We start from the raw sequence: 27,030 nt of genomic DNA on the forward strand, positions 1-27,030 counted from the left end.
CAAATGAAGTGTGACGAAACAAGCCGATGGTCCAGACACCAGACACCAGGTGCAGCAGCTCCAGTCAGGCCAATGTTTTTCTGAAGTTATAGAACAATAAATGTAACGCTCATTATTAGCCCGATACGTCTATATTAGGACCTCTTAGGTGCCCTGATTAATGCCTGAAGCAAAAACAACTTTAAAATTGAATTATTTTAAACCTTCTTTCATTGAAAGACCAATATTTTTCGTAATGTAGAATTAAAAATTGGATCACACATGGCTCATTTTAACAGTGATTAATGACGAGAGCGGCGAACAGCAAGACCAACGACATGGACCAACAGCAGAGGAACAACGATATGAACCAATCACAGGAGACAGACAGCTTCATTAGCCACCAGCAGAGGGCAAGAGCATCGTCGGCAAAGTGAGACGAATTGACAAAATCAGTGAGTAATGACCACAACACATCCAAGCAACAAACACATTTACAATATACACATATGCAGCAAACACACACGCACCATAAACATACATAAAGCAACAACACTTGGCAAAAACATCGACTCCATAGACATCAGCCAAACACACACAGCAGCAACATAGACCAGGGGTCGGCAACCTTGAACACCCAGAGAGCCATTTGGATCTGGTTTCTACGGAAAATAAAACACTGGGAGCCGCAAATATTTTTTGATGCATAAAATGAAGATAACACTGTATTAGGGCTGGGCGGTATGAACAAAATCTTATATCACGGTATCAGAAATTTAATATCACGGTAACGGTATATATCACAGTGTGTATTTTTCTCCGGTAAATTCAAATAATTGCTTAAAAATAACCAAACTGTCACATTTGCTCATTTTCCTTTTATTTTTTAAACTCTGGTTTTATAAGTTCAATTATTTAAAGCGACACTAAGGAACTTTTCAACCTTAATAAAACATTTTTATATCTTTTGTGACGATACATCGACTTACAGCAGCTGAATGACCCTCTGTCATGGCCTGAGGGCGTCAGTGTTGCTTCACTTGGACTGAGCAGCTGTGAGGAGGGTGGTAGGAACCCTGCTCACTAAAACACTCCAGATGTGCGGACTGCTTTACGGCATGCGTCACATCATGATAGAACATTGTTTAGTCACCATTAGATTCATGACCTCGTCGCTATCCGTCCTTCACACAGCCACTGGAAACAAATGTAGGGAGTTCAGTCCGACAGCACGCCACCGGGAGCAGCATTTTACCACGCCACGCGCTAGGCCTCATGGGAACTGTAGTATTCCTTCAGGCAAAACACTACCGCTTTGTCCACTGGTGCCGCCAAAATCAACCAAAACTGAAAGTTCCTTAGTGTTGCTTTAAATAAAAAAAAAAAATAAAAAAATCACAGCATGAAAGAATAAAATACCTGAGTTTTTAGCGTCACTCCTGGAGCCGCTAGTCTCTGCGTCCGCCATCATGGCTCCCACCTCTCCTGGATACGCTGGTGTTGTTTGTGAGCGCACCCTGTGCTTACCTGACCAATGAAACGCAGCGAACAAACCCCGCACGACGTCGGGACGCGCCGTGAAAATGCACAAACGCACCCAAACAACTGCACTCCAGCTGTTCTGTTAGCGAGTGCAGACGACTGTACACCGACTCAGAGAGATGCAGCAGACATCTGCTCTCTCTCCAGCATAAACGGTATGGCAACATTTCAACCGGTACACACTTTTACACCGTCACACTGTATTATACCGTCATACCGCGCAGCCCTACACTGTATATGTATATATATGTATGTTTATATATATATATATATATATATATATATATATATATATATATATATATATACATATATACATATATACATATATACAACCACAACAGCAGAAGTGCAGAAGGATGCGTGTCACGGTTGTAAAAACTCCACTGTAAGCATATCTTTAATTATGTTTACTGCCGTAAAACATCACAGAAGAAGAAGAAGAGAAGCACAACAGGAAACAGTGCTGCTGCGGTGCTGCATCTCCGTATCAGAGACAGACCGGAGCCGGACCGGAGCCGGTGATCCCGGCGTGAGGACGGTTGTCACCCAGCTTGTCCAGCGGCCAGCGGCAGCTTTTTCATCACATTTTTACTCGTCAGTTCATGATGTTCAGAGATTTTGTTTTAGTTTTTGTTGTCATTACTTATTAAATGTACGTTCTCGTCACAAATTAGTCACGGAATAAAGGGTCGTCAACGAATAGTTTTCGTTTAAGTTTTCGTTGACAAAATTAACACTGACCTTTACGCTTTGGATTAACAACTGTGTGTGTGTTGTTTACGAAATCCATGAAGTGATGCACAGAAAAATACATTTTATTTATGCAGTGAACACATTTTGAACATTCTGAACTTGTAAAAAAATCAGAAACATATGTTAAGTTGAAGGTCTCTTTCAAATGAATTAAAAAGCTGAACTTAAATTATACATGTAGCAAACAAAAATGCCGTGAGCCATCATCCTTATATCGCCTTTGGGCTTTCTGAGCACTTAGCGGAGCCTTGACCTGAATTTAGAAAACAAATTGGGTAAAAAGCACCAGTGGTGGGCGCAGTCCGCTAATCAGCTAGCCGCTAATTAGCAAAGCTAACATTTTAATTAGCGGATTAGCTGTTTAGCTAACTTTGATAAACATTAGCGGAATAATTAGCTTCTGCTAAATTTACACATTAGCGTAGTGGTAGCTCTGGGAGCCAATGTAGGCTGACTCGAGTTTCCGAGGGTACTTGAACGCCTCTCGTACGTGCTTCCGTTACTGTGCAAAGTAATGAAAAGTCTCTTCTCTGCGGTTAAAAAAACACTGAAAATTGTTTTGAAAAAACATGGATTTTGTAATGCATATAACTCCCGATCCGTTTGTCCGATTGAAACGATTCAAAAACTGTTAGAAAGCCCCGGAACTCACGATTCCGCCGTTTTCTCCTCCTGTCCTCTTTTTTTCTGCATCACGTCAATCTCTGTCGCTGAGTGTGTGTGTGTTTGTGTGTGTATGTGTGTGTGTGTTTGATTGGGTGCGTACGTGCATGTGTCTGTTTGTGTGTGTCCATCTCTCTTGTGATTAGACCCAAGAGACAAATTATAGACGTACGAGCAACACCGTCCGTAACTAATCGTCATTTAATTTATTTTATTTTGAAAATTGACCGGATTCTCTTGCCTTTTCTGTTTCCAACTTCCTGTCTGGTCCGATCTGCTCGATCCAGCTTGACAGATGGCGCTCTCAGCGCTCTCGGCTTGCGTGAAAAATAGAACTGCGCAGGCGCTGCGCTCCCCTGCGCGTTGACTGCGGTCACGCTATCCGCACTTCTCTGAGAGCCGGTCGCGCTATCTGCACTTAAAAATCTGCTGCGCTTTTGTACTGAGCCCTACGGTAGCTTTTGGATGGAACGTTCAAGTGAGTTGGGAAATTGCAATTGTGGTCTCTATTGTAAAATAGCAGTGTGATCATTTACAAGATGTTTAAGTGTATGCAGTCATGCTATTAATAAACAACAGACGTAATCGAAATACTACACACTCGTTTGTTCGCTTACACACAAAAATTTAAACAAAACCCAATACCCAATAAAATTGTTGCACATATTACATCATCTCCATTCAATATAATATTAATATGGAAAAATTAATTTAAAAAAAAAAATTTGATTGTTTTCACAAACCACCTAAATACAAATATTCATTATAAGGCCCTCGACCTTCATCAACATTTCCAAGAGATTTTACTGTACCAATATTTAATAAAAATTCATGGAAATATTATATCATCTCTCTTCACTACAATGTTAATATGAAAAAAAATCAATTTAAAAAAAAAAAGTCAAATTGTTTTCACAAACCACCTAAACAGAAATATTCTGCATGAGGCCCGCTATAATATTTTGAAGAGATTTTACTGTACCAATTTTTTATAAAAATTCAAGGAAAAATTACATCATCTCCATTCACGATAATGTTAATATGAAAAAATTAAATTTGAAAAAAGTCAAATTGTTTTCACAAACCACCTAAATAGAAATATTCTGCATAAGGCCCTCTACCTGAAATAATATTTTCAAGACATTTTACTGTACCAATATTTAATAAAAATGCATGGAAATATAACATCATCTCCATTCACTATAATAGCAATATGGAAAACTAATGGAAATATCACATCATCTCCATTCACTTCAATATCAATATGGAAATTTTTTTTTAAAAAAGTCAAAATGTTGCAATATTTCAATTAATTTTTATTAAATATTGGTACAGTAAAATCTCTTGGGAATATTATTGACGGTAGAGGAGCATATGAGGAATATTTCTATTTAGGTGGTTTGTGAAAACAATTTGACTTTTTTTTAAATTGATTTTTCCAAATTAATATTACAGTGAATGGAGATGATGTGATATTTCCATTCGTTTTTATTAAATATTGGTACAGTAAAATCTCTTGGGAATATTAGTGAAGGTAGAGAAGCATATGAGGAACATTTCTATTGAGGTGGTTTGTGAAAACAATTTGGGCGAATCCCAATTCTCTGCTTAATCCTCAATCTTACTCCTCATTCCTCAAAATGCGCGCTCCCGTGAAGTTAAGTGGTGTCCCATTCCTAAACAAGTTGAGGAATGGAGCGAGACTAAGGAGCGTTATCTCCCTTAATTTTGAGATTCTATGAGATCTACCTTGGAGGTAAGGATAACCCAGAATTCTTGTTAAATAGTTCGTTTTGCTCTTATTTTATTAATAAAAAAATTTGTATATTACTTTGGGAGTAAGTGTATTAAGTTTCTATCACAGATAATATTTACAAAGGCTGTTAGAAAGAAATCAAGAAAATTCATTTGAATGCATTTATTAACAAGGTCACACATGCAAAATGTTAAACATTTCTAATGCAGGGCGCATTACTTACAATTATAAAGGGCGTTGTTATTGATCATTGACCGAAATTGTTACTGCTGCTCTTCCACTTCAGCGCCCCCCCCCCCCCCTCCTGCTTTGTTTGTTCTGTTTACATAATTTAGATTATAATCATTTAACTCAAAATCAATACCTTTGTCTTTATTAAACCATGTTTCTGAGATTGCAATAATACTAAACGGATGCATAATTTGTTGTAAATATTCTTTGATTGCTTTGAAATTTGTCTACATACTTCTAGTATTGAAGTGGATAATAGAAAATTTCCCTTGTGATTCAACAGAAGTATTATAATCATTCTCAGTGTAATATTTACAAGTAATGGTGTTAGATGAGAGAAACATGTTATCAGGGTCTATTTCGTTTTCCAATTCTAATGAGCTATATTCAGTGTACTCAGATAATTTCAGTTCCATAAGCTCGACTTCCAGAGTTCTTTGCTGTGTTTCTAAGTCCTTGCTATCCAAAGAACTGTGATTGGTTGTCATTGAGTATACACAGGTGCTTCATCTCAATGATTCTGACTCGGTATCATTCATATTTGTTCAATTCTTCCATGTCATTGATAACCAATACTTTAGCCTCTTCAGGGGATCCATTAAGTTTGATGAATATTTTACAGTTCATCACCCAGGTGTTTTGTATTTTGTTTTGTTTCCTTCGGAATCTGGCTTTCTTGGCGATTTCTGCGTTCCTCTTGATTAGGTGGTCATTTAAATAGACATTAGTACCTTTCAGCTTTTTTCCTTGTCTCATCAGTGCATCTTATTTTTCCTGTTGACGAACCTCAGTATCACAGCTGGTGTGGTGTTCTTCTTCATGGGGAGCGGGTGGCAAGCCTCGATTGAGTCCACATCCACACGTATGTCCCTGGTCGCGAGAAAAGTCACCACCTGCTGCTCTGCGGAGCTCGCCTCCAGCTCACTGGGCTGCTCCCCGCCGCCAGCAGACACTGCATGCGCATATGAACGGGGTTTGATCTTTAATCCCGTCACGATCACACCGTTAAGTCTTGAATACTGTTCCAGGTCTTCCACTCTTTTCTCCAGGACCGCGATCTTCCTGTCCTTCTCTTCGATGCGAGTACGCAGCTCCGTTACTTCCTCCACAAGCTTGAGAATCTTATCCTGCTTCGTCTTTATTGCTGATATGTCCTGCGAGAGAAAATCAAGTGTCTTTCTGATTTCCTCCGTCTCCTCCATAGCTGTGTTTTTTTTCGGTGGCATGTCGATGAAGAAAAAAAAAAGAAAAAAAAAAACTGCACACAGAGCCAAAGTTCACTGTCGAGTTGTTGGAGCCACAGCTAACACGAGCTTGCGGGGTGCCCTCTGTCACCGATTGAGTCTTCAGCCGCCTGCTGCAGACAAGTTATTAGATCTTCCCGTCACAGGTCATAAGCCAGAGAAGATAGCTTAAAGATGACTTGTATGAAGTTATATTCCAATCTTTTTTCTGTCCGCGTTGTTTCACTGAGTGTGCAAAGCCTGTGGTCAGAGGCTGCTTCCGGTGCAGATCGTCCTGCAGCGCCACCTGGGGTTTTAACATTATAATGAATAGAGATGATGTAATTTTTCCTTAAATTTTTTATTAAAAATGGTACAGTAAAATCTCTTGGGAATGTTGATGAAGGTAGAGGGCCTTATGCAGAATATTTCTGTTTAGGTGGTTTGTGAAAACAATTGGACTTTTTTTAAACATTGATTTTTCCATATTAACATTATGAATGGAGATGGTGATGATGTAATTTTTCCTTTAATTTTTTATTAAAAATTGGTACAGTAAAATCTCTTGGGATTATTCATGAAGGCAGAGGAGCATATGAGGAATATTTCTGTTTAGGTGGTTTGTGAAAACAATTTCATTTTTTTAATTGATTTTTTTCATATTAACATTATAGTGAAGAGAGATGATGTAATATTTCCATGAATTTTTATTCAATATTGGTACAGTAAAATCTCTTGGGAATGTTGATGAAGGTAGAGGGCCTTATGCAGAACATTTGTATTTAGGTGGTTTATGAAAACAATTTGACTTTTTTTAAAAATTGGTTTTTCCATATTAACATTATCGTGAATGGAGATGATGGAATCATTCCATAAATCTTTATTAAATATTGGTACAGTAAAATCTCTCAGAAATATTAATTCAGGTAGAGGGCCTTATGCAGAATATTTCTGTTTAGGTGGTTTTTGAGAACAATTTCATTTTTTTTTAAATTGATTTTTTTCATATTGACATTGTAGTGAAGAGAGATGATATAATATTTCCATGAATTTTTATTAAGTATTGGTACAGGAAAATCTCTTGGAAATGTTGATGAAGGTCGAGGGCCTTATAAAGAATATTTGTATTTAGGTGGTTTGTGAAAACAGTCAGAATTTTTTTTTAAATTGATTTTTCCATATTAATATTATATTGAATGGAGATGTTGTAATATGTGCAACAATTTTATTGGGTATTGGGTTTTGTTTAAATTTTTGAGTGTAAGCGAACAAACGAGTGTGTAGTATTTCGATTATGTCTGTTGTTTATTAATAGCATGACTGCATACACTTAAACAACTTGTAAATTTTTACAATAGAGACCACAATTGCAATTTCCCAACTCACTTGAACGCTCCATCCAAAAGCTACCGTAGGGCTCAGTACAAAAGCGCAGCAGATTTTTAAGTGCAGATAGCGCGACCGGCTCTCAGAGAAGTGCGGATAGCGCGGCCGCAGTTGCACGTTGTGTGCGGCAGTCAGAGAGGTTAACATGGGAGGCCATCAGAAACTCCGTGCGCGGCGCGTCCAGTGCGTTCCCCCGTCAGGCCTGTTGCAGAGCCTGCAGCAGCTGTGGGTGAGGCAGTTAGCGGTTAGCGGTTATTGTTAGCTTCAGCTAAATCTTTTAGCAGTTTATCGGTTTAGCGTTATTGAAGCTAACTTTTCAGTTAGCGGAAGAACGGTTATCGAAGCTAACTTTTTGGTTTGCTGTGCCCATCACTGAAAAGCACTATGTTTACCTGGTTAATGGGACTTCTGCTCCTGAATCTCTGCGCACAACGTCTGCAAATCAGGGCTGTACGAAGTCGCTTTCATCTTTAAGCAGGACTGTAAGCTGTGGTCTGTGAGGCGTGAGCGCTGTTTGTTTTCAACACAGTTCATGGTGGAGAATAGCTGCTAACACATGTATGTGGATCCGAAGATCCACAGGACTCCAAAAGCATATTTTGTGACTTTGAAGCATATTTTGAGCAGTGAAAAATAACAAAATATAATTTTATTTTAATATTTCATGATCACAATAATATTCCAATTTAGAACTACAATTTTAAAAAAAGAACTAACACAAATCAAATACATTTCAATTAAATACCTTGCGGTGTCTGCTGAGAGGGGGGATTCCTCACATTAGAAGGGACGGGGTTTGGTGACGTGGGAGGTGTTTGCTCCACTGATGGTGGGGCGAATAGGCAGAAATGAGCGAGCAATGAGGCCTGCTGTCATGACAGCTGTCACTCCCATGCTGAGCTAATGAACGTCACTCCACTCTACTCCCTCGTCCGTCTCCTCTTTTCACGACCTCCACAACTTAGGATTTATTGTCCCAAGCACTGCGGAGTCGCAGTATAAGGATGAAAGAGCCGCGAGTTGCTGACCCCTGACATAGACCAACACATCGACACATATCACATATACTTTTTGTAGACACAAATGGAACCCCATACAAACCAGTTATCATATGATGATGTTGTTGATGACTTTGCTGCCAGAAAGACGAGCAGTCAGGCTGCAGAAGGTGATGTGAGGTTGATGAGGGGTGCAGTATCGAAAAGCACCAGCAGAGGGCTCTGCAGGATCCTCTTTTTGTTATATAGTTGTTAATTTGTGGTCACTGCTGGTTAATATCTTATTTTGTGCAGTGCCTCATTTACAATTTATTTATAATTTGTTTTATGCCACGTTTGATTTTAGCGCATCATAAATACTTCATGCTTACTCTTTATATTGTATTTCTTAAATTCATTTCATTGTTTTTTTGCACCTATTCATCTGTGATTTATTATTGTGTTGACGACGCAGATTAGGAATTTGCTTCTTTAAATAAAAAAATTATCAAAGTTAAAGCTGCCAAGTTGTTTGTGAGTATACAGAATACGCTGCAAATGCAAGGGGGGCACCACCTAAAGTCTTTCCGAGGCGCCGGACTGGTCCAGGCCGGGTCTGCTGGTCACTTCTGTATATTGTTGAAACACAACAAATCTCTGTATGACTGCAGAACAAATCCCATCCACATACCTTCAAACTCCTCACAGAAGGACATTGTCTGTCTAAATTAGTGTCTGATCATTTGTCCCTTTGAGTTTGAAGTCTTAAAGCCTCTGAACTCACACGTTGGTGTTTTATTTCGAGTAAGAAATCCAGTGTTTGGAGGAATGTGGCGCTGCCACAGAACAGTTTCCAGTTTGTGTCGTGATCCCTGCAGTCTGAGAGCAGGATCCAGTCACAGACCGTCTTCCTGTCCCTGTGGGTTGCAGTGCAGGATTTGAACTGCAGGTGTCACTGCAGCTTCTCCGCAGCTCAAACCACAGCTGAGCTGGTGGAACCCATGTTTTCAGCAGAGACCACAGTGGGTTCGACAGCTCAGTGGAGAAGGAGGTTATAGCAGAGGGACTATTCAGTCCATGCTGGAGACTGGGAAAAGACACACACAGCCTTTCTGTCCGACTGTTTATGTCTTTTAAACCTTTACCTCACATCCTCCTCAGACGGTTCACGTTCCTACATCAGAACATGGACATGAGCATTCAGAGTCAGTGTGTTTGTTCTGTAGGAACGTTGGTTTCCGATTGCATTGCCGGGTTTACATATTGAGGGGCTGCTCATGCTCCAAATGCCTCAGGATTCAGAGAGTTGTGCGTTCCTTTCAGACACAGACACAAGCTAAAAGGTTTTCTCCTCATTAAATCAGTCAGTCCATCAATCAGTCAGAGTTTGCACTGTGCTTTTTATTCACATTCCAGGTATCAGTGGGTCAAGTCAGGTCCAGGAGGAAGTTCAAACGGTTACAGGTCTCACTCTCTGCTTTCAGAGCCAAAAGATAGCAGTTCCATTTCCTGACTTCACTCTGTCTTTGGAGCAAGAACACTAAATCTAATCCTCTGGGTGCAGAATCAGAGTTCGCTGCTCTGTGAATTTCTTTGTGGTGTTTGATAGCTGTGAGTCGGTCAGTCTGTCAGTCATCCTACCAGAACCAGGATCAGAATCCCTACCCCTACCAGAACCAGGATCAGAATCCCTACCCCTACCAGAACCAGGATCAGAATCCCTATCCCCACTACACTAGGATTCAGGGTCTGAATCCTAGTGTTGTAGTACTCGAGATCGGTCTCGAGACCACTTATTGAAGATCTCAGTCTCGTCTCGCACTCGACCACATTTTTACTGGATTACAGTCAGGTCGGCACCAATCCAAGTCGGCCCTGGCCAACTCGGCACCGCCCCCGGGGTACAGGCAAGTCGGCATCAAGCCAAGTTGGGCACGGGAGGGGGGGGGGGGCTCTCAAGTGGCCGAGTTGGTCGGTGCCGACTTGATTGTAAGCTGCTTACCAACTTGGCCAAAAGCCTCTTTTTTTTTTTTTTTTTTTTTTAATCACGATGCCGGCTGCGGCGCGACGATTTGTGTAGCTTCAATTAAGTGAGCCATATTTTTTTGTTGTTTTGTGGTTAGCAGCTACAAACATCACTGTGCTTCTATTTGGGGGATTTTTGGACTGTTTCCTATGTTTCTGTGCATCACATGAACAGGGCTGTCAAGTTTTGAATACGGGGAAGAGTGACACCTTCTCTGACACCGTGCTAACTTAGCCACGATTAGCTGGGATGCTGGAGCCTCTCCCGTCAGCCGCCCCGCGGCCCGCGCGCAGTGCGCCTCCGCTGGGCACGCGCGCAGCTGCGGCGCGGCTGAAGGGAGAGGCTCCAGCATCCAAGCTAATTGTGGCTAAGTTAGCACGGTTAGCACAGTGCGCCTCCGCTGGGCAACGGAGCTACGCAGCCTCCCGGCGAGTCAGACGCCCGGGCGCCGTGACAGCCGAGGCCGACTCAGAGTGCCTCTCTGCTGGGGAGAGGAGCTCCAAAAAACGGAGTTGCCCTTAAGGGACTCCATAATCCAAAACAACACAAAACGAAGAAACACAAGATGACTCCGGAGGTGATCCCTAACCAACAATCTAAAAAACCACACAAAACCACACGATATTCTACTATCACTCTGAACAAACACAGATCAGTTAATTGGTAAGGCTGAGCCAGACGAGTGGGTAGCGACAAGTCACAGACGCAGCCACTCCCAGAATGGTCCTCCCGCCATGCTGTTGAAGGCTGGAGTCCTCTCCAGCCAATAATCCAATCACTGTACTGGACAACCTGAAGGGGAGATGGAGGGAAAGATCCCAACCACACATGCATGCACGTGCACACACACACAGACACAACCAATAAGCCAGCAGTACTGCATCGACATTAATTACCGGGTAATCTAACATTTCTTGATATTGCATCTGCTATCAAAATGTTCTCATGTCAGGTCTGCAAGTGAATGAGCCACTGCAGTGGTAACTGTAAGACACATGAGAATTCATAGGAATATTCCAACCTTACTTTTCAAATGTGCAATTCCTGACTGCCAAAGGACTTTCTGAAAATTAGAATCATTTAAAACCCATACTTACAGACATCATTAAGTAGGCCAGCTTGTTGTTGGGCCAAGACTGAGTGGTGAAACAGAGCTAATGTGTCATGCTGACTTTTGCAGTGCCACTTGTGACAGTTTGACAGGGTTTTTCTCTCATTTGAAGTTGCATATTAAAGAGGGTAAAACTGTTGCCTGTCCTTTTAGACTAGTGGTGGGCGGATCGATCCAAATATCGGTAGTATCGATACCAGAGTTAGTATTGGTATCGATCGATACCAGCACGTTGAGATCGATATTTTTTTTCTGCTCTGGCAGAGTCAGCGCAGCCTCTCTGTCGGACCTCAGCTCACTTCAGCGCTCAGACGCTGGTTAACGCGCTCTGCGCCGCTCTGCGCCGCTCCCTCCTCCCTCTGCGCCGCTCCCTCCTCCTCTGCCTTCACTGTCAGAGCAGCTGGAGAGAGAGAGAGAGAGAGAGAGAGAGAGAGAGAGAGTGAGAGAGTGAGGAAAAGCTATGGTGGACAGATAAAGATGCGCTGTGTGGACTTATTTCACAGCTTCAGACAAAGACACTGCATCCTGTGTGCAGGAAGCTGATTGGCTGCTGCAGTAACTCCACCAATCTGCACAAACTTTGAAAAGCAGCGTAAACGGAGCAGAGCCGACACAGACAGAGGTCTCTGCCTGAGGTTTCCAACAGAAGCCTCCAGAACATCCAGGGAGTGTTTTAGAGAAGCCAAGTTAAGATTTCGATATTTACAGCATAATTTGACGTTGCTTTTCAGTTGGTGGTCAAAGATGTCATTTCAGCAGTGATTAAACTATTTTCATTTATTTAGTCAATTGAAATAAATCCTGATTGTGTTAATGGAGCTAAAAAAATATAATATATATCACAGGTGGTGGTGAATGACGGCCAGCTGTTTACAGTATATTTACACTGATGACTGGAGCTGTTTAATGTGGTTCAGCATGAGACTCTGAAGATGCTGTGTCTTGACACAGCTTGTGTGTTTTTAAAGTTTTGTTTATCGTGTTATTGCTGTGCATTTTCAGGTTTTTTTTTTTAAATGTATTTATTTACTGTAGTATAACTGCTCACGATATCCAGGGGCAACAAGCAACCTCAGGGTATAACTCAGTGACAAAAGAGCAAAGAGCCAAGAGTATTTTGCACCTTATTTGCACTAATGAATTCTTTTCATAAATACCTGTGGGTAATGGTACTTTTTGTTGTACTGCTGATACTGTTACATTTTTTAAATTATATTTTCAGTATTGACATTTTCTGTGTGAAAAAGGCAAAAGGAATCATTTTTATTGAAACGTTGACATTGTTGTAGTAATCTTGTGTTTTTTGGTAAAAACTGTTCTTTTCTTTGGTTAAAATCTTGGTCCCGTGTTTTATTTTCCAGGTGAGGTGATTACAGATCGCTCCTCTCTCTCTCAGCTCCTCAGGCTCACTGTGCAGCTCTCCTCCTCCTGCTGCTCATCAGACACACAGACTGGTTCATTAATGGCAAATTTAAGATGAGGAACAGGAGCAGGACTGTTAGGAGCTACTTCAGAGCGTCAGACAGCGAAACTGCTACCTGTGATGGATGTAAAATGAAAATAAAAACTTAAAAAAATTTTTTTAAAAACCTAGTAAAAAAAGTATCGGTATTGGTATCGGCGATACTGGCCCAGTATTTACTTGGTATCGGATCGATACCAAAATTCTGAGTATCGCACACCTCTACTTTAGACAATGTGACCAGCAGTTTCGAGTGACATCAACATTCACATCACATATGTCCAGAAAACACAGAAACTGCTCTGAGGATGGAGCTGACACTGCTGCGGGAGCTTCAGTTGTAAAACCAAGCACATCCCATGAGAGTCATGAAAGCGACCAACAGCCTGAGATGGACTTTAATGCTCCCAGTGACGTGAGTGATGAGCAATCAGACGTCTGCCCAGAAAGTGCTGATGCAGCACAGTTTTTGAAAAACTTAAACCTGCGTTATCTTAAACTGCGAGCTAAAATGTTGCTCCCATCTTCTGTTATTCAGACAATTCTTGAAGATTTTCAAGACATACATGATATCAGCCAATCACACTTACTATTCAAGCTGAAAGAAAAATTGGTTGCACTTGGACTTACAGACGCTGACGTAAGTAATGTAACTGAAGTTCTGAAAACTGAAGATCTCTTGATCAAAGAAGAAAAACAATGTTCAAAAAATGCTTTCATTATATTGAACCAGTGCCCATTTGCTTCCTAAAAAATTAGACAGGCAAACAATGCTTTGCCCAATATGTCCCAATCAAACAAACAATACAGTCTCTCTTTGACTGCGAGGGAGCAATACATTCAAGTACACTCCTGTGTCCCATCTAAGGATGTTTTTCGAGATATTTGGGATGGAACTAATGTCAAAGAGAATTGCTCTTAAAGTCAGAGGAGTCTTCACTTGGCTTGATTCTATATCAGGATGCATTTGAGGTGGTCAACCCTCTCGGGTCTGGCAAGAAAAAACATAAGATACCTGCAGTGTATCTCACACTTGCAGACATTTTGCCACAGAACAGGTCCAGCACTGATCATATGCAACTTGTTCTTCTTTGTAAAGAGCAGGATTTCAAATATTTTTCAAATATTTTGGTCAGGATTTAGTCATGGTGTAACAATTCGCCCGTTGTTTCCAGGACGATCTTGCCACACGCATGAAGAGGTCACGGGCAGAAAATGACAACCAGCAGGGGTGATTAACTGGGAGACGACAGACTCAGGATTGACAACAAAAAACACATTTATTCCGGGAGAGAGGAAAAGAAAACCCCAACAACTGAACACAAGCAACCCGCCGCTCGGGCGCTCCTACTAATAAACTTTAAGCACAAACGTCACACCTCGCGTAGGGTTGCCAACTCCCAGAGATTGAAATAAGGAACACCTCTCATGGGCAGCTGAAAAAAAACTGGGTTTTTGGGGGGTCAAAAACGCATATATAACAGCATTTTGCCACAGTTATACCTATTACAGACTATAAAAACACATTAGGCTACTGCATTACACCTACAGTAGCAAGATTGCAATAACTCATGATCAGTTTGTATTTGAGGCCTACAGTGAGACAGTTATCATTCAAGTATCATCCATCATGGACAGCAGCTCTCAGCCACTGCACCGGACGGTAGAGCAGCTCAGCAGCTCCTTCAGAGGAGACTGAGACCCTCAGAGCAGGAACGAGTGATATCACAGGTCTCTCATCCCCACCGCTGTCAGACTGTACAATTCTACTGTGTAGAATATGTGCAATAATCCTGGACATTATAATATCCTGCACCCCCCCCTTTCAGAAATTCAGCGACACTTTATCACCCATTCACTCTGCTGTATCCATTCACTCTGCTAAAACATATTGTACATATTATATCATACTGCATAGTTATATATTGCATCATATATTGCATATTGTATTGTATATATTGTATATATTATATATTTCCTGTTATATTTTTAAGATTCAGGTTGTACATACAGTTAGATCTTCATTGTCTTGAGCTTCTATCATCAATCCTACTATGATTTGCACTATAACTTGTTAATTATTGCACCATTCATTACTTTTGCACCCCGGTGTGGGTTCTATGAGCCTATACACCTGTAAATTTCTCCACTGTGAGATTAATGAAGTCTTCTATTCCTATTCTATTCTATATTTATTGCTAAATGTGCAAAATAACATCAAACAGCTGCTGTCTCTTCTGGATTTTAACATGTTCTTTTTTTATATTTTCAACTAAAAAAGTGTAAAATCAAAACTGAAAAACCTTCAGAACAGAAAAACCAACAAAGTTCCGTTTCTAAACTGAAAACACACCACAGTCTGCAGCAGCAGACACAAATCAATGATATATCCGATATGGAAACGGCACAAACTTACGTGTCTATGGAAGCCGTGCTGCGCTGCTTTAATGTTGTGATTAGGTGCGTTCGACATGAGAAAGCCAGAGGCAGACCTTTAAGACTTTTGAGCCGCCCCGCCCAGATGTGGCCCGGCGTCACTGATACGTAGGACCTACGTAGGGCATCGAAAACTCGCGAGACCCAAACGAGATCGGTCACAGAGGTAGCCGCGTGAGCTACTGGAGAGCAACTCACTGCGGCTACCTGGCCCACCTCTCTGTTTCATACAGGCAGGGGATTGGACCCGAGCCCACTCGTCATCAGTTTGATGACAACGCGCTTTATTTGCATAAATAAACACCCAGTCCCGGCTCCAGTCCAGTGTAGAGGGGGTAGGGGGGGCAGCGGCGGCGGCGGCTACAAACGAGGGGGGGGGGGGGGGGGGGGGGGGGGGGGGGGGGGCGAAAAAGTAACGGAGCAACACAAAGACAGAATCCACAGATCAGAGGCCTGTTCTACTGTGTCCAACAACATATGATCATTAATCACATTGGTAAAAAGCACAAATAGTAATAAAACAAATGATAAAATAACCAGCCCTCACCTTTAGTAGAGCTGGAGTCTCCACTTTTTTTTTTTTTTTTTTTTTTTTTTTAATTTTGAATAGCGCAACGCTTGATATTGATTTGATCAAGCCAGTGGAGTTTGCTGTTGTTTTGTAAGCACAAAATAGACTGAAAACTTTATTTATTAATTTTTTGGACTGAGGGGGCGAGGCAGTCTGCCCCCCTTGATGCCTGGTTGCACTTGCAGCAGCAGGCACGCTTCACATGACAGAAGCCAAAACGTAACTTAAAATTATTTTGTTTTTTTAAAATTGTATTCATTTCAGTTAACTGAATATGAATTAACACAATGTGACACACAAAAGAAATTATGAATTCTTTTGTTTTTAATAAGAAAAACAAAATTACCCCTCTGACAGCCAGGGGGGGCAAGGAGGCACAGGCGGGGGGGGGGGGGGCATTGCCACCCCGGACGACGGGCCTGTAAACACCCCCCACAGTGGAGTCATGAGAAACACCAACATGGAGAACATAGGGTTGTCCGACTTGGAGGCAGACTTATAACTCCGCCCCACGGCTGCGCCGTCTGCTTCGTCTAGCTCCGTCTACCTCTGGCTTTGCCATCGTGAACGCACCTATTTACTTCTTCCCACGCGCTCTGTGACGAAACTGACTATTGGCCAATGAACTGCTGAAGCCTACTCGGAACGGTCTTTTTTTGACCAATGAGATGTGTTGCCAAGCCATGTTTGTCAGCTCATTGGTCACAGAACGTCAGAGAGCCGGTGAACAATTTACCGCAAGTTTTCAAAAACAAGCGCAAGTTCCATTGCTCACGTTTTGACTCCCACAAAAATACAGAACAAAGTGCGTTCCTTTTCAGCTCAATACGGAACACACACTTTTACATTCAAATACGGAACGATTCCGTTTTTCAAGGAACGGTTGGCAACTCTAACCTCGCGGGAAGCCCCACAAAACCACAAAATCTCCCCAAAGACCTGTCTTCCCCCCCCCTTCCCCAATGTTCCCCCAAGTTTGAGGAGCACGTCCCTGCACGGGGACGGACTGAGATGCCGGCTGGCCGAACCTACTCACGCCACTGCCCAAATCCTCAGTCCTCTCGCCCCCGACGCTCCTCCTTTCCAGCCCGGCGGCTCCGTGGCAAACAGCCTGTAAATCCAGAGGGTCCACAATACTCCCGGAATTATAATCCCACTGGTGCAGATCCGTCCTGGCCAGCGCTCCACGGCCTCGTGCCTCCGGACTGTCAGTTCCAAGTTGGCGTGTGACGTCACCTCCCTCCTCCAGCAGGTGCGCTGCCCTCCTAAATAAACAACCCCGCCCAGATACCAGTGACAGGTGAAAACGCCCATAAGTTCTCCCCCGATTAAATATCCCCAGTGAACCAAGTTCACACTCAGCTGTCAGCTCAGGAAAAAAACATTTAATCCCCCCTGCTGGGTGAAACGGCAAAGACCTACCCGGTCGTTACATTGGGTCCCCTTGTTAAAGATCTAAAAAGTCTTGAGGTCAGTGGCATTGACATGCCTGACGGAACAGTCTGCAAAGCAACCAAGTGCGCCATTGCAGGTGACAATCCAGGTTCCCACAACATCGGGGGCTTTGTTGAGAATTTCAGTAAAAGTCAACATTTCTGCAGATATTGTGACAGTGACAGAAAAACATTTGAGAGAGATCCTCTTTCCAGGGAAACTAACAGGACCACAAAGTCATACAGAGATCATGTTCAGAGCAGTGATGGTGGTTCCACTGTTAGCGGAGGTGTCAAATTTGACTCTGTGCTCAATGAACTGACTCACTTTCATGTATGTCAGCCAGGATTGCCTCCCTGTCTTGGTCATGATCTTTTTGAAGGCATAGTCTCCACTGATCTGGCCTTGTACATTAAGCATCTTGTCAGAGTAGTCAAACAGTTTACTTACCTTGAGTTGAGTCAGCAGATAAACCACTTCCGTTTCCTTGGTAAAGATGCTAATGATAAGCCCTGTGACATTAGTCCTGACAATGACAAGCTGGGTGGGCATGCGGTGCCAAACTGGTGTTTGCTCAGAATGTTGCCGGTCTTCATTGGAGAGAAAATAGCAAGTCCAAGTTGATGAATATCTGTGTTTCAGACAGCATCTATTTCCTGATCACCCAATGAAGCCCGACCATCACTATGTCTCTCATTATCCCGAGCTTATTCTGCACTTTGGGCCACTCATTCGTTTGTGGACATTACGATTCGAGGGTAAACGTACCTATTTTTAACAGTGTGCCAGGAAATTGCATAACTTTAAAAACCTTTCCTCAACACTTTCAGAGAGGCATCAGCTTCTTCAGGCTTTTTTAAGTGCTGGCAACTTTTTCCCACCAGCTGTTGTAGAGAAGGGTGCACAGTTTTTCTTGGGGGACTACAATGACCACATCAGAGAAGCAGTTGCACACTTAAATACTTTTCAGCCAGAAAACACAGTCATAGCTCATGGAGTTACTGTGACGGGTACAACATACAGAAAGAACATGTTAATTGTGATTGATGACAGTGAGGCGGGGCTCCTCATGGGAAAAATGAAATTAATACTTGTTCATAGAGATTCAGCTGTACATTTTGCTGCTGAGAAATATCTGGCTGTGCGTCTCCCAGATATGGGTGTTCACTGTCTCACACAAACTCTGAAAGAATACTGCTGTGTTAAACACGAGAACCGGCTTGATTACTACCCCTTGCCTGAATAGACTGTGGGTGCCATGGCGTTAATAGTTCTCCATCATTCTTTCCTCTCGTTATAGGTTGATGTCTACCTTAGTTGAATAAATCAATGGTATCATCCTCAGGGCGTTGCCAAATCTTTCTGAAGAGACATTATTTAAACTTATTTCTAAGCTTCAGCCCTTTGCAGAGGTGGAGCGTGGGTCTCAGTACCGAGGGGGCGGAGCATTCTCAATGGGCCCTTATGATAGTAATTTTACCATTCAAACAATCCCTCATGCTACCATCAAACAACACACTAATGCTCACGTTTATAGAGCCAAGCAAACCTATATGCCTCAGAAAGCAGAATAAAGTCACAAACCAGTTCACAAACTTGTTCTGAAGAACAAATACACATACGCGCGCACACACACAAATGCAGCCTTACAGGTGTCAATCTCAGAGCGTCCGCTGTCCATGGTGCTGAAAACTCAGATAAAAACTCACTGGCTAAATCTGTACCATCTTTGATACAGCTTAAATATAAAATGAACACACCTGGGTTAAAATTACACAATCTATTCAGATATATATAGACACAGCCATCTATATCTTTTGGAATTCACCTATATTAGGAAAAAAATAGACTCGGAGGTCTCATAGTTGAGAGCAACACAAGGCACATTCAAACAGGCAGGTGTTTAAGACCACAGCATTCTGATAAAGATAATATTTTTGAAGGTTTCACTGACTCACCAGTGGCTCCGGTCATACTGTTTAACTTCCCTCCAAAGAGTTCAGATCAAACGCAAAAGAAAAAACTGGTTCATGCCGCACAGTCAATCAGCTGTCTTACAGCTCTGATGCGTTCATGAACAGTCGTAATGTAAGAATTGGCAAATTGGAGCCCACAATCATATGCATATATCTTCTCGCACACACTGCACATTTTATTATAATAATTTATTTACGAGTAAATGTGAACACATCACATGAAACGGGGCCCTATGACCTTGTGGGCCCTGGGGCGACCGCCCCCTTGCCCCCACTGTGGCTCCGCTACAGGTCCTCTGGCTTGGAATCAAAGGAAGACCTCAAATGTACAGCAGGAAGACATGGCTGATCTCTTGCGTATTATTCAGCTGCGGAAGCTTTTGGATGCATTTAAAACAGGTAATAAAAATGTGGTCTGCAATGAGCCACCGGGTTACTAATTCTCCAAGCCACTCTGTGAGGTAACTCTTTTATCAGTAACTCACTGATGTTTTGTTTTCTTTGTTTTAGAGGCAACAGAAGTGACCCTCGATCTCACAACAAAGTATGACTGTTAACTCTACAAAGTTCATACTGTCTTCCGTTTTACAATCAAGCTCTTTATTTCTTTTATCTCAGACAGAAGTTATTCAGGTTATTTACCTGACATGGTTTGGCGTCAAACTTGCAGCTTCTTCAGAGTGTCACATGATCTTTTTCTTTTTTCAGCATTGTTATCAGTATGTCTGTTTGTCGAAGTAGAAATATTTATACATGTCAAAAATTCTTTCTGAAATAATAACCCCACGTTTCAGGTGGAGCAGAATTACTGTTGCAACAACACATCATCAGTAGGGGAACACTAACCTGTCTCACGACGGTCTAAGTTTGAGTGGTGGACGCTGGATGATCAGCCTTGAGGGACATATCATGTGTGAGGGCGTCCAGCCAACCTTTGTGACGGGGCTTGCTGCTCTGTTTGCTATTTACTACATCTACAACCTGCAGTACCAAGATGAGGCTGCCTGTACTCTCAAGTTCTTTCGAAGGTGAGGCTTTTGCTGTCCAACAGACCTTTTTCACAGCACTCATTATGACATGAAATTGCAGGTAAATGTTGGACACGTTAACAAATGTCTCAAATGTGGCTAAGATATTTTCAAGTCTCCTCTTTTCCATAGATTTTTTTACTGCTGCATTTGCATTTAAAGCGACACTAAGGAAGTTTTCAACCTTAATAAAACATTTTAATATCTTTTGTGATGATACAGCTAGCTGAATGACCCTCTGTCAGCCTGAGGGCGTCAGTGTTGCTTCCACTTGGACTGAGCAGCTGTGAGGAGGGTGGTAGGAACCCTGCTCACTGAAACACTCCACATGTGCAGACTGCTTTACGGCGTGCGTCACATCACGATAGAACATTGTTTATTCACCATTAGATTCATGACCTCGTCGCTATCCGTCCTTCACACAGCCACTGGAAACAAATGAAGGCGAGTTCAGTCCGACAGCACGCCACCGGGAGCAGCATTTTACCACGCCACGCGCTAGGCCTCATGGGAACTGTAGTATTCCTTCAGGCAAAACACTACCGCTTTGTCCACTGGCGCCGCCAAAATCAACGAAAACTGAAAGTTCCTTTGTGTCGCTTTAACTGACTCATTCAGTATTTTGTACAGAATACCATGTTACATTTGCGTATTTTCTAATGCTAATCATGTTATTTTTACAAAAATGACGCCACAGTGCCCCCCAGCGGCCCCCACGGCCGCTACAATATGGTATGTGTAGATGTTTAATAAATGAAGTTTTCTTTTCTGCCCAACTTAGATGTTTTTTTATGTGATTACATTTTACGTGACTATATGACCACATGTCTTTATGGTTTACAGATTCTTGGAGTACAAGGCAGGGCATGCGAAAGACATCAAACAGCCATCTTTGCAGTCCTTCACAGAGAGAGTTCAGGTCTACAGTGACACTCACCAAGGCAGCAAGCCATCACTGAAGCTGCAGTCAAAGATTTGATCGTTGCTCTAGTCTGCCGCTTTCATTTATCAAAACGGACATTTTACACACTTTCTTGAGATTGTGGATTGTAAATATACACCAGTCTCCAGAAGAACAACTTGTGAAAAATGGACACCATGGTTGGTGAAGAAAGTCAAGGAAACTGTTTTGGAGAAGCTGGCATCAGAGTCATCTGGGTCATTAACAACCGATCTGAGGCCTGATCGCAGCCTGCGCTCCTTCCTTGGAGTGACCGCTCATGTGTGCTGCAAAACAAAACACTCCTACGCACTTCAGTCCTACCTGCTGGACTGTGTGTGTTTGACTGGAAGACACAGTGGGGAACGAATCGCTTCTGCTTTTGAGGAGATCAGAGAGGAATACAGCATCCGTCACAAGATAAGTTATATAATTACAGACAATGCTGCCAATATGAAATGTGCTTTCAAAATGCATATGCCACAAGAGCCGTCTGACGACAGTGACAGAGAAGAGGAGAATCTAGAAGATGAGCACTTGTGGGAAGACACAGCTTCAGTGGAAGACAGAATTACGCTGGTCGTCAGGCGAACGCCTTTCCTGCTGTGCCCACGCTCTGCAGTTAGTGGTGAATGATGGAATGAAGGAAGTGCAGGCTGTCTCTCGCGCCATAGCCAGAACATCACGGTTCACCACTCTGTTACAGGGCAGCTCAGTTTGAGGCCACGTTTGACACCAGTCAGACTGTTCCAGCAGCAAACAACACTCGCTGGAACAGCGCTTTCAAACAAGTACAGTCCCTCACAGCCTCGGACCACAGAGCCCTGACTGAAATGTGCAGCAACGACTATGAGGAAGTGACATTTAGTCCCTGTGAGTGGAACCAGCTGAAGGAACTCTGCACAGTTCTAGCACCACTCTCTGAGGCAACAGATCTAACTGAGGGAGAGAAATCTGTTACAATCAGCATGGTGTTTCCAACAGTTCTGGATTTAAACACACATTTTCTCAAGATGGAGGAAACCCGAATGCAGTGCCGGCCTTCTGTCAAGACCCTCCAACAGTCTCTGATGAAAAGATTCTCTGGAATCTTTACAAGAACAGACATGGCAAAAGAAAGTGAAAGAGAGGAGCCTTTTGACCATGAAGTGTACTTTTTGGCTGCCATGTTGGATCCACAGTTCGGCCTGAGTTGGGTCGATCTGGACGTTACTGTTGGAGGAAATGCAACAAAGGTGAAGAAGGCAAGAGATGAGCTGAAGAAGTCACTGATGGGTTAGTAAACTTTTCTTTTAACCCTTGTGCACCCTTCACAATTACATCCACGGAAGCTCCTCGTGTACACAAAATGGCCACCTCATGAAACTGCAGCAATACTGCAACAACTATGACCAGTCCATGGATATAACCTTAATTTATATTTCACAACATTACAAACATTCTCAACTTTTATAAATAACAAAATGTTAAATCAAATTATGTTGATTTTCAGAATAGAACAGAGAAGTCACAATGCACCTCTAACGGACAGGACATTAGAATTAATAAAATAAAATGAAAAAAATAATAGTGATAAGATTCGTACTGGTTTACACTGACTGAGATATTGTGACCTGAATCATGATAAATGGCTGAAATGTCACGTTTTTGGCCACAAGAGAGCGCAAGGTACCATTCCTTTCAAAATCCCTAAAATAGTCTTAAAGTGAAGTTCATGATGTTTTAACTATTTTAATTTTTTGTCATAAATACATCAAATTGTAGATAACCTGAATCTGATGTTCTTTGTATTTCACCTACACGGACAATACCTTATTATTTTTGTATGTATTTCTTTGTGTTTTTCAGACACTTTGACCACAGAAGTGGAGAACATGAGCAGTGAAGACGATGCAACAGAGTCGGGAGCGTGACTGTCGGTCCACCCAGTGGTCCCACGCCTTCGGTCCGCTACAAGGCTCACAAGAACCGGAACTCGACCCACGATTCAAGTATTGCAGTACAGACTGGAAAATACTTTGAAGCCATTCAAGACTGTGACACTGACAATGCACTTGTCTTTTGGGCGAGAAACAGAGAAAGGTTTCCCCAGCTGCAAAAACTGGCCCCGAAGGTGCTGACAGTCCCAGTGGAGAGGGGGCGCTATAATGAGACCCCATGGCGCACGTTCAGGTCGCAAAATGCTGCAGTCTCTCATTCTCCTACAATGCAACCAAACACTGCTTTAAACCCACTTACCATGGCGTGACTTTGTTTGTGGTGTTTAGAAATAACCCTGTCATGTGTCTGTCCTTGGATAGCTTTGAATTACAAAGTATTTGGCCCAAGCAGTTTTCTGGGGAAACATCTGAAGTTTGGCCTCTTTGAAGATACAGTGGCATCATGTCTTTATTCTTTACATTTTGGACGCTGGTATTTAGTGTTGTTTTTTTCTTTCTATTTTACAGAATAGTAGTTCTCAAGTTTTTGTTTTTAGAATATTACATCTTTAAAAAAAATGTCAAAATTTTAAAGACTTAAGCTTTATCTGAATTTTCAAAAAAAAACATTTGTAGTGTTATAGAAATAAATAAACTCCGTTCTAGATTTAGCTATGTTGTTGTAAATTGTACATGGCTTATTGTTAATTTAAACTTAACATAAATAACGCGACAATGATATACTGAAGAGACGTTTTGAATTGTTCTTTACTGGCAGACAAGTTTATTACAGGCAATCTTACACTTACCTGAAAACTAATGAATAAGCATCGAATAAAATGGTTCAGTAAAATGTAGTATTTTCTTGGTCTCGGTCTGTCTCGGTCTCGGTCTTGACTCGGTCTCGACCCCTCAGAGTCTTGGTCTTGTCTCGGTCTCGGCATGTCTTGGTCTCGGTTTAGGCGGTCTCGACTACAACACTACTGAATCGCTACATCCTAGCAGAACCAGGACCAGAATCCCTATCCCCGACCTGAAAAGGGTCTGAATCCCTACATCCTACCTGAACCAGGGTCTGAATCCCTATACACATCACTTTACATCATTAATGCAGTTATTGGTCCTTTGAGGGTGCTTATTTGTTGCTTATTCACTGAGTCATAGCCTTAATAAAGAGAATACAGTTTTTACTCCCCCAGGACAGCTGTGGCTACAGCAGTACCACTACCTCACCTCCACCCAGTGTGGAGAGAATGAAGAATGTCAAGCGTCTTTGAGTGTCCAATAAAGCGCTACGTAAAACCAGTGCATTATTATTATTATTATTATTATTATTATTATAATTATTTAATACTGCAGTAATATTTCTTGATCTTAAATCCCATGAAATGTTTTCCTAGAATAATTGTACAAAAAAAGTTGTTTTATAAATAACTTTATTCCCTTCAACATATTTTTATTTTCACAGAATGATATTTGAAAAATCGGGGTCATCTTATAATCAAAGTCGTCCTAAAGTCGGGCCAATACAGTAGATATATATACTGGGAATACATTCATTTTAATCATTTACTATATTGCACTATAGTGTAACTTAATGTCCTGCTTCCTGACTTCTTGTGAATCCAGACGATGCTTTTCACCACACTGCTACACATCGAAAACAGCCTCCAGCGTTTCCTAAATCTCTAGCACCAAGGTTCATTTGGTAGTCTGTGAGGAGTGTCGAGCAAGATGAAGAAGACGAGGACCGATGGCTGAACACTGCTCCCACGACACTGCCAGGAAATGAGGCATCCATCACTGAGAGGACAGAGCCGCCTCCAGACACTCAGATGAGATTGTTTTAATGGCTTCAGGATCTTCATTTGCTACCGACTCCCTCCATTTCCAAATGGAATTAAATTATATTTTTCCATCAATTATTGATTTATTTTGAACTTTCTTTGTGAAACAAACTCACAGGATCTTTATTAAAAAGTCATGTTGTATGTATGTTTGTATGTACGGACATAAACTACTCAGTGTGACAGTTGGGCCTCATCTTGTGGAGACTTTCTGCAGAACCAGGCTCAGAGGAGACTTTCACACTGACCCTGTTTGATCTGGATTTCAGACCAAATCAGGGCTTTCTGGGAAAATCCTCATGACATATGAATGTGTGGAAGCTCCCCTGGTGAAGATCCAGGTCTCTCCACAACGCTGAACCCCCTGAAAGCGGCCCCAGAGCAGACTTTTCAACAGCTGTAGTGAGAGGATGTGACGTGGAACTCGATGCATTTGAGCAGCAAAATAAACAATACCGACGGCACGAATCAGAAGAAGCACCAAGACTGAGTTAGAAACTGTCTGGAGGTCAGAGGTCAGACGTGGAGCGGTGAGGAGGAGCAGGAGCTCAGTGACAGATGGAGAGAAGATCATGTATCGCGGCTGCTTGTGGTTAGCCGTTAGCTGCTAGCCAGTTGCAGGGGAGGGACTCCCAGGTTCGTTCTGCACCAATCAAATGAGCCGGATTTCTTCTTCTGCACGTCTGCTTGGTCTTCGTTTCAGGCGAAAGCGCCCCCAAGCGAGCGGCTGCTGTAATTGCACGATGCTGTCCGTGCGTTTGTCCGCTCTCAAAGAGCAAACAAAGCAAAGCAAACAGAGAACTGGTGGCTGCCCAGCTGCCTCAGGGGTGGGACTGTCCAATCAGGAGACGCTAAAACCGGAGCGATGCTCCGGTCAGTTCCGTGGCTGCAGCAGCTCCAGGCGACCGAAGACTTCCTACTGGAATTTACAGCAATCTGGGAGCGACAAACGGACTCGGCCCACCCCACCCCAGTGGTCAGATGAGGAAATGCTTCGAGCACGTGTTTCCAGTAGACTGAAGTCTTCACATTCCTAAACATGAGCGCTCAGCGTCTATTCTGACCCCGGAGGCTGTGACAGGCTTGGCGTCATGACGCTAAACAAAGAGCAGCTTACTGTTCAGACCTGCACACTGTCCAACAGGGGGGGGCCTCAGAATAGCCTCCAGGTCACACACTTTACAAAAGAAACTATTCTGCACAGCATCTCTGACATCTGGATGAGCAGGACGGACGTGTAACTGACAACTCAAGAAATGTGCTACTGAGACCGTGAGACGCTGAACAGCTGATGAGTCTGGACAGACCGCATGCAGGCAAGGTCACTTCAGGGACGCGAGGTTCAGGTCCAGCATGGACTTAAACTCTCAGCTGGATCTTTATTGGACTTTCTTAGAGGATCCCTGCATCAGGTGAAAAAAATGCCGCCGTTAATCTCTGCTTTTCAAAGTTGGGTCTGGGAGCTGGGTCTACACATGCAAGCTATGCAGTTCACTTTGATAAAGTTTAGTGTGTATGTATGCCTGTATGCCACGATGTATGCCACGCTGTGGGGGGTGAACAAGCCGAACATGTCCTCACACCGTGCTCCAGCTGAGCGTCAAAAAAACACTCGTGCTTTTAGACACGGTCCATTCCTCATTATTTGCCATATTGAACTCGGCCAAATTATCAGAAAAATCACGAGGAAAATGCTGGTATGAGGCACAAACTGAAATAAGGAGCGCAAATATGAAAAAAATGAAAGTGAAACTTAAATCGCGTCTT

The sequence above is a fragment of the Salarias fasciatus genome, chromosome 13, assembly GCF_902148845.1.
Source record: "Salarias fasciatus chromosome 13, fSalaFa1.1, whole genome shotgun sequence".
Classification (NCBI taxonomy): domain Eukaryota; kingdom Metazoa; phylum Chordata; class Actinopteri; order Blenniiformes; family Blenniidae; genus Salarias; species Salarias fasciatus.